Here is a 16,977-nt window from a genome sequence, read left to right as displayed (position 1 = left end):
CCTGCTTCTATTATTTCTCAGAGGCACTTTATAGTAGCCGAGAAGTATAGAATGGAATATATTTTTATTTAACTAATTTTACACATTTTACTTCGAATTTACATCACAAGAATAGCAAGTTACTTACGCAAAATTTGTGTTTGGCTTGTTTTCAAAAAATAATACTAGGGGAGCGGGTATTTTTTAATAGCCCAGAAAATCTTTATGATTTATTTGAGATGCTCCTATTTCTCAGAGGTATTTTATAATAGCCCAGAAATTTAAAATAGAATACATAATATTTATTTAAATATTTTTTTGTACATTTTACCTTGATTTCACTTTTCAAGAGTAGCAAGTTTACTTACACTAAATTTTTGTTTGGTTTTGTCAAAATATTAAAAATGATATTACAGAAACAATTGTGGAGGTGCATAGCCCGTCAGTTTCATTAAATAATACAGAAAATGAGATCCAATGTAATTTGAGCATAATTGAAGATTTTGCAACAACCAGCTACCAGCAACCTGCTACAACCAGCAGTATTGAGGAGTCGCAACAGCAGACAGAAAATTTTTTCATTGGAGAGGTACCTACACAAAAAGAATCTATTTCTCTAAATATGATTAACTTTGGGGAAGACCCATTAAAAACTAACCTTAATGCTTCTGAAATGTTGCCAGATGTAGCAAAAAGGCTAAACTATTCTCTTTCCAAAGGCTTATACAAAAGTATTGTGGGTAAACTTACAGAAAAATTCTTACCTGTTTCAAACTGCGAAAGACTTTGCCCACCTCAGTTGAATTCTGAGATTTTATCTGCCATAAAAGATAAAAATAAAATTAGGGAAGATAAATACTTGCAAACTATGCAAACAATTTTAGCTGCAAGTATTATGTCCCTTTATATAGAGGTCTCATTAAGATTAAACAAAAAAAAAGGAATATCGAAACAATTGCCAATTCCATAAACTTCAATATAGAAGTGTTTTATAAGATGTCCTTGCACAGAAGATTTTTGCTCAGTTCTTCATTAAATTTAAAATTTAAAAAATTATTAGACAAGCAACCTATAGAAAAATATTTATTTGGGGAGAATTTGATTGAAATGTTGAAAGAAAGCAAAGATACAAGATCAGCACCTTTTCAAGTCAGCTCTATAATGAAGCCCCAAAAAGCCACTTTTTATCCGAAGACCGCGCCACAACGCCAAGCTGTTTTTTCCATTCAACATCCAACAAGAGTTCTTCCAGAATCTAACAACTTCAATCAGCAGAGTTTAAACTTCAATCCAGCCTCGAAAAGACCAAGATTTCGACAAAGCCAGTACCCAAATCATCCTCAACCAACATCGAGATACAAACAGTCGAGCAGACAACAGCACCAAAACCCAACCAGAACAACCAGGAGGTCATACTAAAGGTAAATAAAAAATCAGCAGGAAATGTGGCTAATTATTTTAAAAACTGAAAAAGATTACCTCAGACAACAAAGTTTTAAGTTGGGTCCAAGGTTTTAATATTTTATTTAAAACAACACCGTCTCAAGAAAGCACCAAGAGTTTTTCATAGACCCAAATGAGTTGTATGATTTAGCTATAAAGCAATTACTTGATAAGGGAGCTATTTCTCCTTCTTCACATACAAGAGAGCAATTCCTTTCTTCATATTTTCTAGTGCCCAAAAAGAACGGAAGTCATAGATTTGTTTTAAATTTAAAACAGTTAAATTGCTTTATAGAAGCCCCACATTTTAAGTTGGAAGACTATAAGTCAGTTCTCAAGCTCATTTTCAAGGGTTGTGTTATGGCAAAAGTAGATTTACAACATGCCTATTTTGCTATTCCTCTTCATGAAAATTAAAAAAAAAATATTTAAAATTTGAGTGCAAAAATATTCTATATCATTTCAACAGCTTACCATTTGGTTTGAATATCTCGCCTTTTATATTTACGAAAACCTTAAAACCAGCCTTAAACAATCTAAGAACAAGAGGCTTTACTTCTGTCATTTTTTTAGATGACACTTTACTGATTTCAAAATCATATTTAGAATTTAAATAAAATATTGTTGAAACTTGTTCTATGTTTTCCCGCCTGGGATTTACTATAAATAAAGAAAAAAGTATACTTTCACCCACACAAATTATAACTTTTCTTGGTTTTACGTTTGATTCTAATAAAATGATATATTTTGCACCTGCTGACAAAAAAGAAAAAATAATTAATAGTATTCAGACCATCAAAAATAAAAGTACATATATGATAAGGTCATTTGCAGCTTTAATCGGTCAGTTGGTAGCAGTTTGTCCTTCAGTTAAATATGGAAAATTATACTTAAAAAATTTAGAAAAAGAAAAGTGGCTTGCTCTTTCTAAAACCAATAGTTTTAACAAAAAAAAAAAAATGACCATACCTAAATACTTGTAAAACGATTTCAATTGGTGGTTACATAACATACCATTTAGTGAACAAAATATAAAAGAATCTAATTATGTACTTGAAATATTTTGTGATGCATCTCTTTTAGCATGGGGAGCATGCTCTAATGATAATAAAGCTCATGGTTTTTGGAGTTATGAACAGCGAGAACTACATATAAATGTACTTGAGTTATTGGCAGCATATAATGATTGAAATACTTTTCCAAGGAATATAGGAATTGTAATATTTTGCTAAGAATAGATAACACAACAGCTGTATCTTGTATTAACAATATGGGGAGTGTGCAATACTCTAATCTTAACATCATTTGCAGAGAAATTTGACAATACTGTGAAAATAGAAATTTAAAAATATTTGCATCTTATATCAGTACAAAAGAAAATATTATTGCTGATTCAGAGTCAAGATCTTTGAAAATAGGAACAGAGTATTCTTGAAGTGATAATTGTGTTAATATAATTTTTAAGCAGCTTCATATTCCAGAAACTGATTTGTTTGCCACATATCTTAACAAAAAATGTGCAAGGTATGTATCTTGGAAACCTGACCCCGAATCGGAGAAAGTTGATGCCTTCACTCTAAATTGACATGGATTAAAATTTTATGCTTTTCCACTCCACCTTTTGCTATTATTCCAAGAGTTTTAGAAAAAATCATATGTGACAAAGCAGTAGGAATTGTGGCAGTAGCAGAATGGCCAAATCAGCCTTGGTAACCAACCTTTAATAAACTGATATCAGGCAAAAAGATAATTTTAGGACCTGATAAAAATTTAATTTTGAACCCTTTTAGGCTTCCATATCCGGGACACCAACATCTTACCATGACTATCGCATGTTTGTCAGGCAATCTTTTTTAAGAAAATGTATTCCTGAGCATTCCATCGCAATTATGATTACATCTATTACAACAAAAACACTAAATTTATATGATACAGTTTTCAAGAGATGGTGGAGGTATAGTATAGAAAAAATATGGACCCTTTTGCTTATGAATTATCAAATATTATTAATTTTATTAAATATATCGTAGATCAGGATTCTATATATAGCTCTATAAACATTCAATAGATATACCAGAAAATCATAAAAACATGTTTAAAAAATTTTACAAAGGTATATATAATCTCAAACCTTCATTGCCCAAATATCAATTTACTTGGGACCTTCAACCACTATTATTTTATTTAGAAACATTATTTCCTCTCACAGGTCTTTCCTTGAAAGAACTTACTTACAAACTTGTAATGTTGATTGCTCTGACTACAGCTCACAGGTTGAAAACCCTATCCCTAATAAAAATTCAAAATATTTTCATGGATCAAGATAAAATTGCGATTTTGATACCAGATAGGATAAAGACTTCTTCGAAAAATAAAAATCAACCTATTTTAAGATTTCTCTATTTGAAAGAAAAACCACAGTTGTGTGTAGCATCGACTTTATGTCATTATTTAGAGATTTCTAAAAACATTCGTCCTCAATCAGAGGACAAGTTGTTTATAACAATAAAAAACCATATAAAGCAGCATCTACGCAGACTTTGAGTAGATGACTAAAAGATGTTTTAAAATTATGTAACATAGACACCAATATTTTTAAAGGGTATAGTGTTAGACAAGCATCTACGTCAGCAGGAGCTAGGGCTGGATTAAATATAGAAACTATTAGAGAGACGGCGGGCGGGATGGACAGAAAATTCTCAAGTATTTAATATTTTTTTTTTATAATAAACCTCTAGCAAGAGATTACGGACTCTTTGCAAAAACTATATTGTCTGTTTAGTCCATGTATGCTTCTGCGTTTGTTTATTGTTTGTTATACGTTTGTATTTATATGTTTATTTATTATTATTACATAAGATCATTAATTTTCTTATTATTTACAAACATTACTCTTAATTGTTCTAATATATTCTTTCTTTTTTTTTGTAAAGTTCCTAATAAAAAAAAATGTAAAGTATCGATTTTTGGATTGCAATGTAGTTTTGTTTAATTATCGCACAATATTGCTTAATCTTTCAACAGCCTACCATTAGTACAAATGTTCGAAATGTAATGTGAAGGACAATTAATTGATTGGTTGACTTACCTGTTAAGGAAGGACAATCATAATTGTCCTATCTTACATTTCGAACATTTGTACGCTCCCTCCCTTTGATTCTTTCGAACCCACCCGTTTTTGTGCGATCAAAGTATAAAAAAAACAGTGATGTGCGCACGTCACGTGTCAAGAAGCCTAATATCTTCTTTTTTCTTATTCTTCTTCTTTAAACTGTGATCAGCGGCCAGAAAATGCCACTACTATTAGTACAAATGTTCGAAATGTAAGATAGGACAATTATGATTGTCCTTCCTTAACAGGTAAGTCAACCAATCAATTAATTTATAATATCGAAATAATATAAAAATAATATTTTAGTAAAATACAATTAATTAATATGTTCTTTTTATCATCCGTAACTTCACGCATATGCTCTTAAACAGACAAATCTTTGACCTTTAATAACTCAAAAAGTATTTTGATTTATTTTAATAACATGATTTATCAAATTTTACTTATAATTTGTCCCTCCATCGATTTATGGGGTTATTTTTAATAAAATAGTTTTCACCCCCGAGAAGGGGTGATATTCACACCCAGGGTAAAAGTGCAAGTTGGCACCAAATCATTTCTATTTCTTGGGGTATGCTCTAACTAGTCACCAATTTTCATGCAAATCGATGGAGGTTTAACAAAATAGGAGGTGAAAACCTTTAAAGACTACACTAACTTTTCCCTTTCATCCCTTATTGCTACTTCCTGTATCCACTGAGGTGTCAGCCTGAAAGTTGTCATAATTATCAATATACAATAAACACATTTCACATGCCACACTGCATATTACTTATGACGATGATTTTTTGGCTCTACCTCTTAGACTATGAATGAAAACACAAAATTCGAAACCAGCACTTCAGTATTTAATACTGTGAATAAATAATAATTACTCCCATACTATGTTTAGCATGGATTTGACTATCAGATTAGTTAAAACTAGTCTGAATATACAGGAAACCTAATATTAGCGTTTTTCTATTATAACTTTAAGATTTGCATTGTAAAAAGGAAAGTTTAGATGATAGGTATAAAGCGCGTGGTATCAATTTGTATTATTAAAAGATTCTGTAAAGCATGTCGAAGAAGAAAACAAGGATTAAAAAATGAGCTGCAAAAGAAATATATTTTGAAAACAAATGTTTATTTGGAATTTTCCGGCGTGAATCCATTGCATGTAACTGATGCCCATTATGTCGATATTCAGTTTCTCGGTTTTTATGAATAGCATTATAAATTTTATCTGCTTCGTACAGGTTTTTGACTTTCCATGTGCATATTTTCGTAAACTTTTTAGCGAAAGGCCAGACGGGCGATAATTTACGGCGCCGTAAGAGCAGTAAACCCATTGGTTGACGAATTCCTCCACCAATTGTAGATGAAATAGGAGTTAGTCAACCAATGCCTCGTCAGGTTTACTGATCTTACGGCGCCGTAAATTATCGCCCGTGTGGCCTTAGCCTTTAGACTTTCTGGGCGCGTCCTTTCCTTTTACTTGGTGGTTTCGTTTGCTAACGATCTGGGAGGTCCCATGGCCTTGTTAAGCTATTCCTTACCTACCCGATTTTGCCTTTTTTTATACATGATTAGCAGACTTCGTTCTCAAAGCTGTAGCCCTTATCGATGTGCAAACGATATCCATGTCTTTAATGTAGCGGTTTTTTCTTGTGATTTCTCATGTCATCCGGCCTTGGGACAGTTTCTTAACTCTACGACAAAAGAGTTCCATATCACTTATTAACTAATTTTCCTAAAGCCGTTTCTTTAATACTAATTACTGCTTCGCAGTTTTCTTTCTTTAATACTAATGTTTAATGAAAGATCCAAAATCATTTTTCTCCATACGTGTCATTTGACATGTCTGCCAAAAAAATGAGGTAGAGTACCGAACAATTTTTCTTGTTTTGTAGTTTACAAAATTCATATCATCAACATGATCACCCAAATTCCTCTGGGACTTCCTTCTCACATAAATTCCTCCAACAAAACTTGCTTCGTTCCCGGCACCCAAAATAAATAAACATTGGCACTTAGAGACGGGTTTTTTAAGTCTACTATTCATTCCATTAGGCAAGCCGCACACCAAAGAAACATGAAACGAAAAACATGAAACATGGCACTTGAAACATGTTTCATGAAAATAAAACACTGCTAAACAATTCTCAAAGTCCGCCTACCACTGAAACGAGTGTGATTCATGCTCATGACACCTTTTTATTTTCGGAGAGTTTCATAAATGGCCGGACGTATAATTGTTTAGCAGTGTTTTATTTCCATGAAACGTAATTTACGTTTTACGTTTCTTTGATGTGCCCTGCCTTAGTCTAACGATTACTGCGATTATGGCTTAAAAGTTAATACGTTTTTTGTAAACAAAAATTTTTTTTCGTCTCTAAATTGTTAAATCTGTTTGTATTACTACAATCTTAAGTATCTGGTATCAATTTTTCCATAATAATTTTCGATTGTTTTCTTTTTTTGACAGAATTCCTAATTTCCAACCATACACCTATCTACTTTGTTTACCTCCTTTATAACTAATTCTTTAACAATTGATTTTTATTTACGGTGTGTACTTGCTTTTTAGTTATAGGTCTGGATCCTGCGTATGAAAAAAATGTTGATTAATAGCAAGCTGAAAATTTGTTAATAGCTTAAGGGTGTCTAGTCGGACAAACTTTGATATATGGGAATACTGGAACAGGGGAAGTTTTAATTGTGGAACAGGTTAAAAATTTGGAGCGGTCAGACCACGAAAACGGCACATGTATTTTGTCCGACAGAACACACTTAAACTCTTCGAACAGAGATTAAACTATCATGCAAAAATCAGACTGCTATTTTTCGCCAAATGGGCGTTTTAATGAGTGGAACATGTAGAATATGTCAAATGACAGGAATTATGACAGGTGATAAATAGCAGTCTGATTTTTGCATGAGAGTTTAATCTATGTTCGGAGAGTTTAAGTCTATTCTGTCGGACAAAATAAATGTGCCGTTTTCGTGGTCTGCCCGTTCCAAATTTTTAACCTGTTCCACAATTAAAACTGCCCCTGTTCCAGTGTTCCCATATATCAAAGTTTATCCGACTAGACACCCTTAAGCTATTAACAAATTTTCAGCTTGCTATTAATCAACTTTTTTTTCATACGCGGGATCCAGACCTATTACCTATATGATAATTAAAAATCTGTTGACGCAACAGACGTCAATAATAATTGTGTAATTTTATTTTTGAAGATATTTTTCGTTTTTTGGTGTGACAAAACCAGATATATTTTCTGCTTCAATTTCGCGGCTCTCCATTGCAATATTTTGAATCTACACACAGAAACTCCTAAAAATGCAACCTCAAAAACTCAGCTATTCTTTATATTGAATCATTTATCAAATTACATGTTGTCATACTAGCCATGAAGTATTGCAATTTTTTAAAATCGCTCTCTCGTTAGGCGAATTTTAACACTGAGTTTACTATTTCACGAGCCTGAGCATTTAAAAATTTTCGCTAAATTTTCTACTGTTAATCCGTTGTTACATTATTTGAAAAATTACAAGAATCAAAACCGCTATTATTAAAAATTATTAAATTTTCTTATTTTTATTACAGGTACACAAAAATTTGCAAATAGCGTGAATCGCTACTACAGTGGAACATTCACATGAACAGCTAAGCGGTTCTCGATCAACTGAGTGTCCTGTGCCGTAATTTGAAATCTGCAAGCACACACAGTATGTCCGATGTCCGCGTCTATTGGTATTCTGGTGCAACTGTGAAGAGCGAGCTTAGAGGAAATAATATCACCTAGATCCAGACATTTGTACGATATAGAGGGTGGCGTAAAATGGATAAGTATAAGAAGATGAATAAAAAGAGTATAGTATAGGTGTCAATGGAAATAAATAGCCCGGTAGCAATTTTGTGTTAAATGCTAAAATAATAATGCTAAAATAATCAGAGGAAACAATATTGTATTTTATCTCTAAATAACAGTTTTTATTGCGTCACCAAACCAGTGGCGTAGCTGACAGGCCCGCAGGGCCCGCAACCAAAAAGCCTTCAAGCTTAATACTTCTACTTTGTTAAATTTGGGACCAAAACATATTTTCCTAATAAGCATCAAAATAATAACTAGAAGTGGCAACTCCGCATCAGTGCCAGCACCGTGTTTTTATTACTGGAAATCCCCGGTTGCAGCAAAGAACAACCGTCCGATTGAATTCGGCAAAATGCAAACGCAGCATTAATTTATCCATTTCGGTATCGCGTTATTCGCGTTTCGCCTCATGTTATGTTGAAATCCTGATGGAAGTTTTTAATAGGTATTTTGTCTGTGAATTTCACTGAGTAAACAAATCCAGAACCAAATAGGTACCGACCTAATAGTGATATTTATCATAAATTGTGTACAATACAAATTATTTGGTGAGTTTCTTACCACGTTTTTTCACATTTTTCACGTATGTCTGTCTGTGGTTATTTTGTTTGTGACGCATACACGCATATTAGCAAGTCGGTATCAGTATTTCCATTTTCTTGTGAAATGTTTGATTCTGTTTAAAACCTACCTAGTTTTTGAATATACATAGTCCTAGATTAATCTGCAGAGCACATTAATATTATGAATAATATGTATAATCTCTCAAGGCAATATTAATAAAAATACACAGTGATCTTTCTTATCGCGCGTCTCAGAAATGTATATGGTAAAATTTTGAATGGGTATATATAACCTTTTTTTTCATTCCCTAATTATTTAGTAAGTATATTTCTTTTATAATACGTCTTGCAAGTATCTAGAAAAATAATAGTAGTCCAGTAAATGAATGGGAAATACGGCGAAACCGTGTAATTGTAAGAGTCAACTCCGAATTGCATGACAATTTGGCTTCAGCTTCTACCTACCCTTCACTTTAAAGTTGAACTTGTGCCGTTGGTTGCTTTTACTTAAGGGATGACAGTCACCCCTTCTCGGGGGTGAAAATATTGAAAATATTTATTTTTTAACAGAAAACCACGTTTTCTGGCGATTTTTCGCAAATATCCCAAAAACTAATTATTTTATCGAAAAAATATTCTTAGTAAAAATGTAGTATAGAAAAAAACAAAAAAAGTTGTGTATTCGTGAGTCCATAGAGACAGCGCAAGCAAAGTTAGAGCTCATGAAAAATATGTTTTTATTCGTCAAATTTCAAAACGAATATTTCAAAGTGAAATAACCAAAAAATGAAGCACTTTTAAGGAAAACCAATTAAAACTTTTTTAAAATGTTTACAAAAAGCTTTGTTTTAAAACTAAGTGAGTTACGCTCAAAATAAAGTTGGTCCTCTTATTTTGGTAAAAAAAAAATCGTGAAAATCTGCCTCTGTTTAGCACCGCAAATAAAATTAATCGTTACCACTTTACAAACAATTTACTTATGTATTTTTATATGATCTGTAAGTGTAAGCAGTTTAAAATACTTATTTTTGAAAGGGTTATAGCTTAAAGGGCTTGAACGAGTCACTAATCACGAATGTATGCAAACTTTGAACAGCCATATCTAAACCAGTTTTTGTCTTTTATCCAGAAAAACAAAATGAATCTATCATATTTATAAAAGTAAAAACCTACATTTTTTTACTATTTGATATTTTTCGTATCACTAACACTTAGACGTAATTTTAAAAAAATAGCAATTTTCCGATAGTTGAGTATATTTTCTTTTTACTATAAAACCAAATTTCTGCAAAAATAAGCACTACGAACCGGTCAAACTTAGAGATCGTTAAACAGTAGGTAACATACTACTTATTACAAAGTCAAATGTAAAGCGGCAATGATTAATTTTATTTAGGGTACTAAATAGAGGGAGATTTCCACGGTTTTTTTACTAAAAAAAAAGGTCAAATTTATTTTGAGCGTAACTCGTTTAGTTTTGGTGGTAGAAACTATTATAAAAAATAAAAATAAAGCTATTTTTAAAAGGTACTTTAAAAAATTTTAATAAGTTTTGCCCGAAAATTGCTTAATTTTGTGGATATTTCACGTTGAAATATTCGATTTGGAATTTGACGAATAAGAACGCTTTTTTTATGAGCTACAACTTTGCTTTTACTGGGTTTATAGACTTCATTATTACACGATTTTTTTCGATTTTTTTTTATAAGCTCCATTTTGGCTAGGAACATTTTTTTCGACAAAATATTTACTTTTGAGTTATTTGCGAAAAACAGCTTGGAAACGTTGTTTTTTTTTTCGAAAAATCAACACTTTTAATCGCAAATAACTCGAAAAGGATTGACTTAGGTAAAAACTCTATGTAGAACTAAAATTTGCTTAGAATTAGACAATTTATCCATTTCTGGACTTACTTTAAACTCGCGTTTTGGGGGTGATATTCACCCCTTCTCGTGGGTGAATATCACCACCAAGTAAAAGCAACCAACGGTACAAATTCAACTTTTAAGTAAGTAGAACCTAAATCCAAATTTTTATCCAATTTGGAGTTGACCCTGAAAATTACACTCAAAAACGGTCATTTACGGGGCTCTAGTAGTAATACGTTATACAGGCGGAATGAAAATTAAATGTACCTATAAAAACAAACCCAATGTTTTCCAAAATTCCAAATGTTTTTATTGCACTAAAAATATAACCAGTAATGAACGCTCGTTTTCTAAGGTCAAAATGATTAAAACATATTTGGGAAACTCTATGTCACAAACTAGGCTATCGAATCTAGGTATTTTAAGTTTAGAAAAAGATACCTCTCGAACTTCAGACATCGTTCATTAATTGACAATTTAGCACAGGCAAATTCACGACGACTTGCTAAATTTAAAACTATGTTATAATGCAAAATGTTTCTGTACCAGAAAAATAAATATACATATTTATTGATACTTATTTCTTTTTTGTTACCTATATATTTTTTTACTTAGTCTCTTTCATTTACCCATATTTTAGTAATTATACTGTTATTAGTTTTCGTTATGTTTATAATAAGGCGGCCCACAAAAATTGTCGCGAGGTGCCCCCCAATCTACAGCTACGCCACTGCACCAAACATTATCTTATAAATTTATTATCGAAATGTTGGTGGATTAAGAACTAAACTAAAGTCTCTGGAAATTGCCATAGCTCAATGTAATTATCATATAATCATTTTGGTGGAAACTTGGTTAACGTGTGATTATAGCGATGCAGAATTAGGACTTATTGGTTATAATGTATTTAGAAATGATCGCAATCCTGCTGCTACAGGAAAAACTAGGGGTGGAGGTGTGTTGATTGCTGTTAAAAATGACATAAGTGCGCAGAAAGTGATAATCCCTGATTGTGAAGTAGAACAAATTTTTGTATCACTGAAAATTAATAATAAGTGCATAGTTATGAATGGAGTTTATATCCGTCCTGCATCCGACCTAAATGTATACATGTTACATTACAGTTCAGTTGAATATGTTATGGAGAAGTGTGGAAACTTGGTACTGTGTGGTGATTATAATTTACCAAATGCTTCCTGGAGTAATGACAACTTTGGATTAAATGTTGAATGTCCTGATGACTCTCCTGCTGTGTATTTGGCCAATTCTTTTGGTTATTTTAACATGTTTCAAATAAACACTTTACCTAAGAGTCGTAATGTCTTTCTAGATTTAGTATTTACAAATTTAAACAATGTTGATGTAGTTATTCCACTTGATTCGCTATTTGATAATAGTATCCATCATTCGCCTATAGTTGTAGAATTAACTGGTTTTGAAAAGCATTATCAACTGAACTACGAAAATATGTCGGATTAAATGATTACTTTGCAAGTATTAATTGGGACTTACTTTTATCAGATGATGTGAATTACAGCTTAGCAGTATTTTATGATTTTATGTATACAGGTTTTGACTTATTTGTTCCGATCAAAAAATTTAAAAAAAGTTCGTTTCCGATTTGGTTTAATGGTAAATTAAGGAAGTTGATATATTTAAAAAAGAAAATACATAAGCAGTATAAATTATTTGGTAGAAGGGAGGATTATTTAAGATTTTCTCAGTTAAGAGATGAATGTAAACAACTCTCCTCTCAATATTATACTAACTATTTGAATAACATTGAGAATGGGATTCTATTAATCCTCGACATTTTTGGACGTATATCAATAATAAACGTAAAAGTTATGATCTGCCATCTAATATGTCCGACGGTGATAGTACAGGTGATAATGCTCAAGACGTAGTTAATTTATTTAGTAAGTTTTTCTCAACTACATATTCTAATTCTAAAGTTAATCAGATCCCAATTTTTAACTATCAACAGAGTGTAAATGTGAATAATTATAGTATTGGGCTCTCAGACATAATTGATAGTGTTTTAAAGATGCCTTGGAAATTATCGCTTGGACCAGATTGTTTGCCAGCTTATGTTCTCAAGCATTGCATTTTTACTCTCGTAAAACCTATCTGCTACTTATTTAATTCCTCATTGAGTACTGGCATCTTTCCGGATTTTTGGAAAACTAGTTATTTAACACCAATTTTTAAGTCTGGTAATAAAAATGATGTTGAAAATTATCGAGCGGTTTGTCACCAATCTGTATTAACCAAACTTTTTGAGTGCCTTGTAAATAACTTTTTGACATGGAATTGTAAAGATATAATTGATGTTAGACAACATGGCTTTTCTAAAGGTAAGTCTACATGCACAAACTTAATATTGTATACTAATTTCATTACTAATTCACTTGAACAGAAGGGTCAGGTTGACGCTATCTACACAGACTTCTCTAAAGCCTTCGATAGAGTTAACCATGATCTGCTTATTGCTAAATTAAAAGGCTATGGATTTGGAGGTAAAATAATTGAGTGGATAGGTAGTTATATATCTGGTAGATGTCAGTATGTTAAATATGGAAACTGTTTATCTCAACGAGTATCTGTAACCTCAGGAGTTCCTCAGGGGTCTCATATTGGGCCTCTCTTATTTAATATACTTGTTAATAATATATCCTCAGTGATTAAAAGTAGTAATTTTCTAATGTTTGCTGATGATTTTAAAATATTTCGAATAGTAAATAACCTAGTTGACGCCTCTTTGTTACAAAATGATATTAAAAGCTTAGCTAGTTGGTGTGAGGTAAACATGCTATACTTAAATATAAAAAAATGTTTAAAATGACTTTTGGAAGATCGAGAGAGTTTGTAAATTATGATTATTGTATAAATAATGTACCATTAGAGGCACGTCATAATATTAAGGATTTAGGAATAAATTTTGATTCTAAATTAAATTTAAATATCACATTAACGAAACTTCAGCTAAAGCTTTAAAAATGTTGGGATTCATTCTAAGGAACTGTAATCAGTTTTCAGTACAAACTTTAAAAATATTATACTTTAGTTTATTTCGATCAGTTTTGGAGTATGGTTCTCTCATTTGGTCTCCCTCATATAATAGTGACATCTACAGTATCGAGAGAGTTCAGAATAAATTCTTGAGGGTATGTGCTTACAAGATTGGTTTTATTAGAGAACAATACACATATGATGATATACTATCAATACTAAATATCCCACAACTACATCATAGAAGGTGTCAAGCGGAATTATGTTTCCTTTTTAAGATTATAAAAGGATATGTTCAAGATCCAGAGTTACTGAGTTTAATAAGTTTTAATGTTAATACTAGAAGAACACGTAACACTGAGATTTTCAACATTCCATTCCACACTACAAATTATGGTCAAAATGAACCCATTACAAGAATTTTACGAACTTCCAATGAGCACAGCAATAGTTTAGAGTTATTTGGAATATCTATAGCAGCATTTAAGAAATCAGTTGAGAGATTTTGAGCATTATATAACTTAATAATAACTTAAGCTAATACTTTTATTGAATTTTGTTTAATTTTAATTTTGGTTTGTTATTTTAACGCAACCTATTGAACCTATGCTTTGTAAAGGTTGACGTCATATTTTTGTAAAAATGGTGTATCCGTAAAATAAATAAATAAATAAATAAAAAAAATAAATATTCTGGGTATATTGGACCAACTGAAATAAAAAAGACTACAACTTGGCCGGACGTACTGTATAATATACTATTATTAGTTTTTTGTATAGCTGTCAGATCGTAGAAAAAAATAAAGTGGTACAATGTTTTTGTATGAAATATATCACCTGCAGTTGAAATCTTGTTTGCAGATATCCGAGATGTGTCACCGATTCCATTCGAACGGTATATTTTACAAATACTTTCTGCATTGAACGTCACAGTCGTCACTTACAGTTAATTAATTAGTTTACACAAACATTTCTTGTCAACTGCAGAAAAAACTGCATGCAATATGACTGATGTAACTTTAGATTAAATTTTTATTTTTCTATCATTTTTAATGGCGATGAGAGTTAGTTAATAAAGTAATTGAACATTTGTGACAATCAAAATGTAAAATAAGTTTATCCTTTGTTTCTAAAGTATGATAAAAATTAGAGATACGTTTACTCTGGGCTAATTAGCAAAATACAAGGAAAGGTTATTTACCAGCAATTTTATTGCTGGAATCTAATCTTATTATTGTATGTATTAATAATATAGATATGCAAAGTCTTCAGATTGTGAGCTACTTTTTTTATAAACAAAATAGCGCCCGAAAATCGTGTTTTTTTTTCAATTTTGGTTTATAACTCCAAAGATTTTAACTTTAGAGAAAGACACCCAAATAAAAATTCACCACAATTAAATTCTGCATAGGGACGTTTTTTTTCCGATTTACTTCGACGAAAACTTTCCCCGGAAAAAGCGGGTTTTTCCCACAAAATCTTTAATATTCAACTAAACTTTTAGGTAAGTAGTTGTTAAACAATAATTAAATAACTTGGTAACATAAAAGCCCTTTCCATATATATTATAATTCCAGAAGTCTATGGAAATTGAATTAACAGTTTAGCAACAATTAAAATGTTAATTAAAAATTTACTGTCGCTATAATAACGACAATAATTATGATGCATAAGAATAGCTATGATTTTTTCATAAAAAGACACTATACCTATCTAATGCACTTTACAGAATTTAAATTGAACTATTTAGGCGGCCTCAAGAATATTTTAAAATTATAAACAATTTTTTGGTTTATAAACAAATAGAATATCTCGGGAAACATTACACTAAATTAAATCTTGAAAACGGTTTTCAAAAGACAGTGGTAGGACGCTTCTTCTAAAAGAAAAAACGTTTAGTTATGACGAGTGGTTCCTGAGATACAACCGGTCAAATTTGACCGGAATTTACGGCAAAGATATAAACAATAGGATCATAATTTCCAAACCATCACCTTTTTATTTTTGTCCTCTTTCGCTACATCAATTTTCATATTTTTAAAATCCTCATAACATATATTATTATAATAAAAACTATCGATAATACGTGTGAAAATTGCCAAAAATAGCAAAATTCCAATCAAAAATTAGGTTGAAGAAAATGTAACCCTCAAGGTTCAAAATCGGTATACGTTAACAAAACGCATTTTCTCGGCTTCCCATGGAGCAATTTCCTTCATTCTTTTTTTGTTCCCTAATAACTCGAGTAGAGCCATCGAACTAACGCATTATTAAATGTCAAACTTGCTTTTGTTTTGTTATAATAGATTAATTTATTTATAAGAACAGAAAATTACATATTTTTTTCAGTTGTAGGATTTTTTAGATAAACTTACTACAAGTGTACCTTTTAAAGTTAAAAACATAAATATTCTCATTTGAAAGCTGTATAATTATTTAAACAATTTTTATTTAAACAAATTAAAATATTGTGTTATAATAAATAAATTAATTTATTATAACAAAACAAAAGCAAGTTTGACATTTAACAATGCGTTAGTTCGATGGATCTACTCGAATTACTTGGGAACAAAAAAAGAATGAAGGCAATTGCTCCATGAGAAGCCGAGAAAATGCATTTTTTTAAAGTATACCGATTTTGAACTTTGAGGGTTACATTTTCTCCAACCTAATTTTTGATTGCAATTTTGCTAGTTTTGGCAATTTTCACACGTATTATCGATAGTTTTTATTATAATAATATATGTTATGAGCCTTTTAAAAATATGAAAATTGGTGTGGAGAAATAGGACAAAAATAAAAAGGTGATGGTTTGAAAATTATGATCCTATTGTTTATATTCTTGCCGTAAATTTCGGCAAATGTGACCGGTTGTATCTCAGGAACTGCTCGTCATAATTAAACGTATTTTCTTTTAAAAGAAGCGTCCTGCCGCTGCCTTTCGAACACCGTTTTCAAAGTTTAATATTTACCGAGATATTGTATTTGTTTATAAGCCAAAAATTGTTTATAACTTTACAATATTCCTGAGGCCGCTTAAATAGTCCAATTTCAATTCTGTAAAGTATAATAGATAGGTATAGTATCTTTTTATGAAAATATGATGGTTATTCTTATGCATCATAATTATTGTCGTTATTA

The sequence above is a fragment of the Diabrotica virgifera genome, chromosome 2 (genome assembly GCF_917563875.1).
Source record: "Diabrotica virgifera virgifera chromosome 2, PGI_DIABVI_V3a".
NCBI lineage: Eukaryota > Metazoa > Arthropoda > Insecta > Coleoptera > Chrysomelidae > Diabrotica > Diabrotica virgifera.
Note: the sequence above shows the minus strand (reverse complement) of the source record.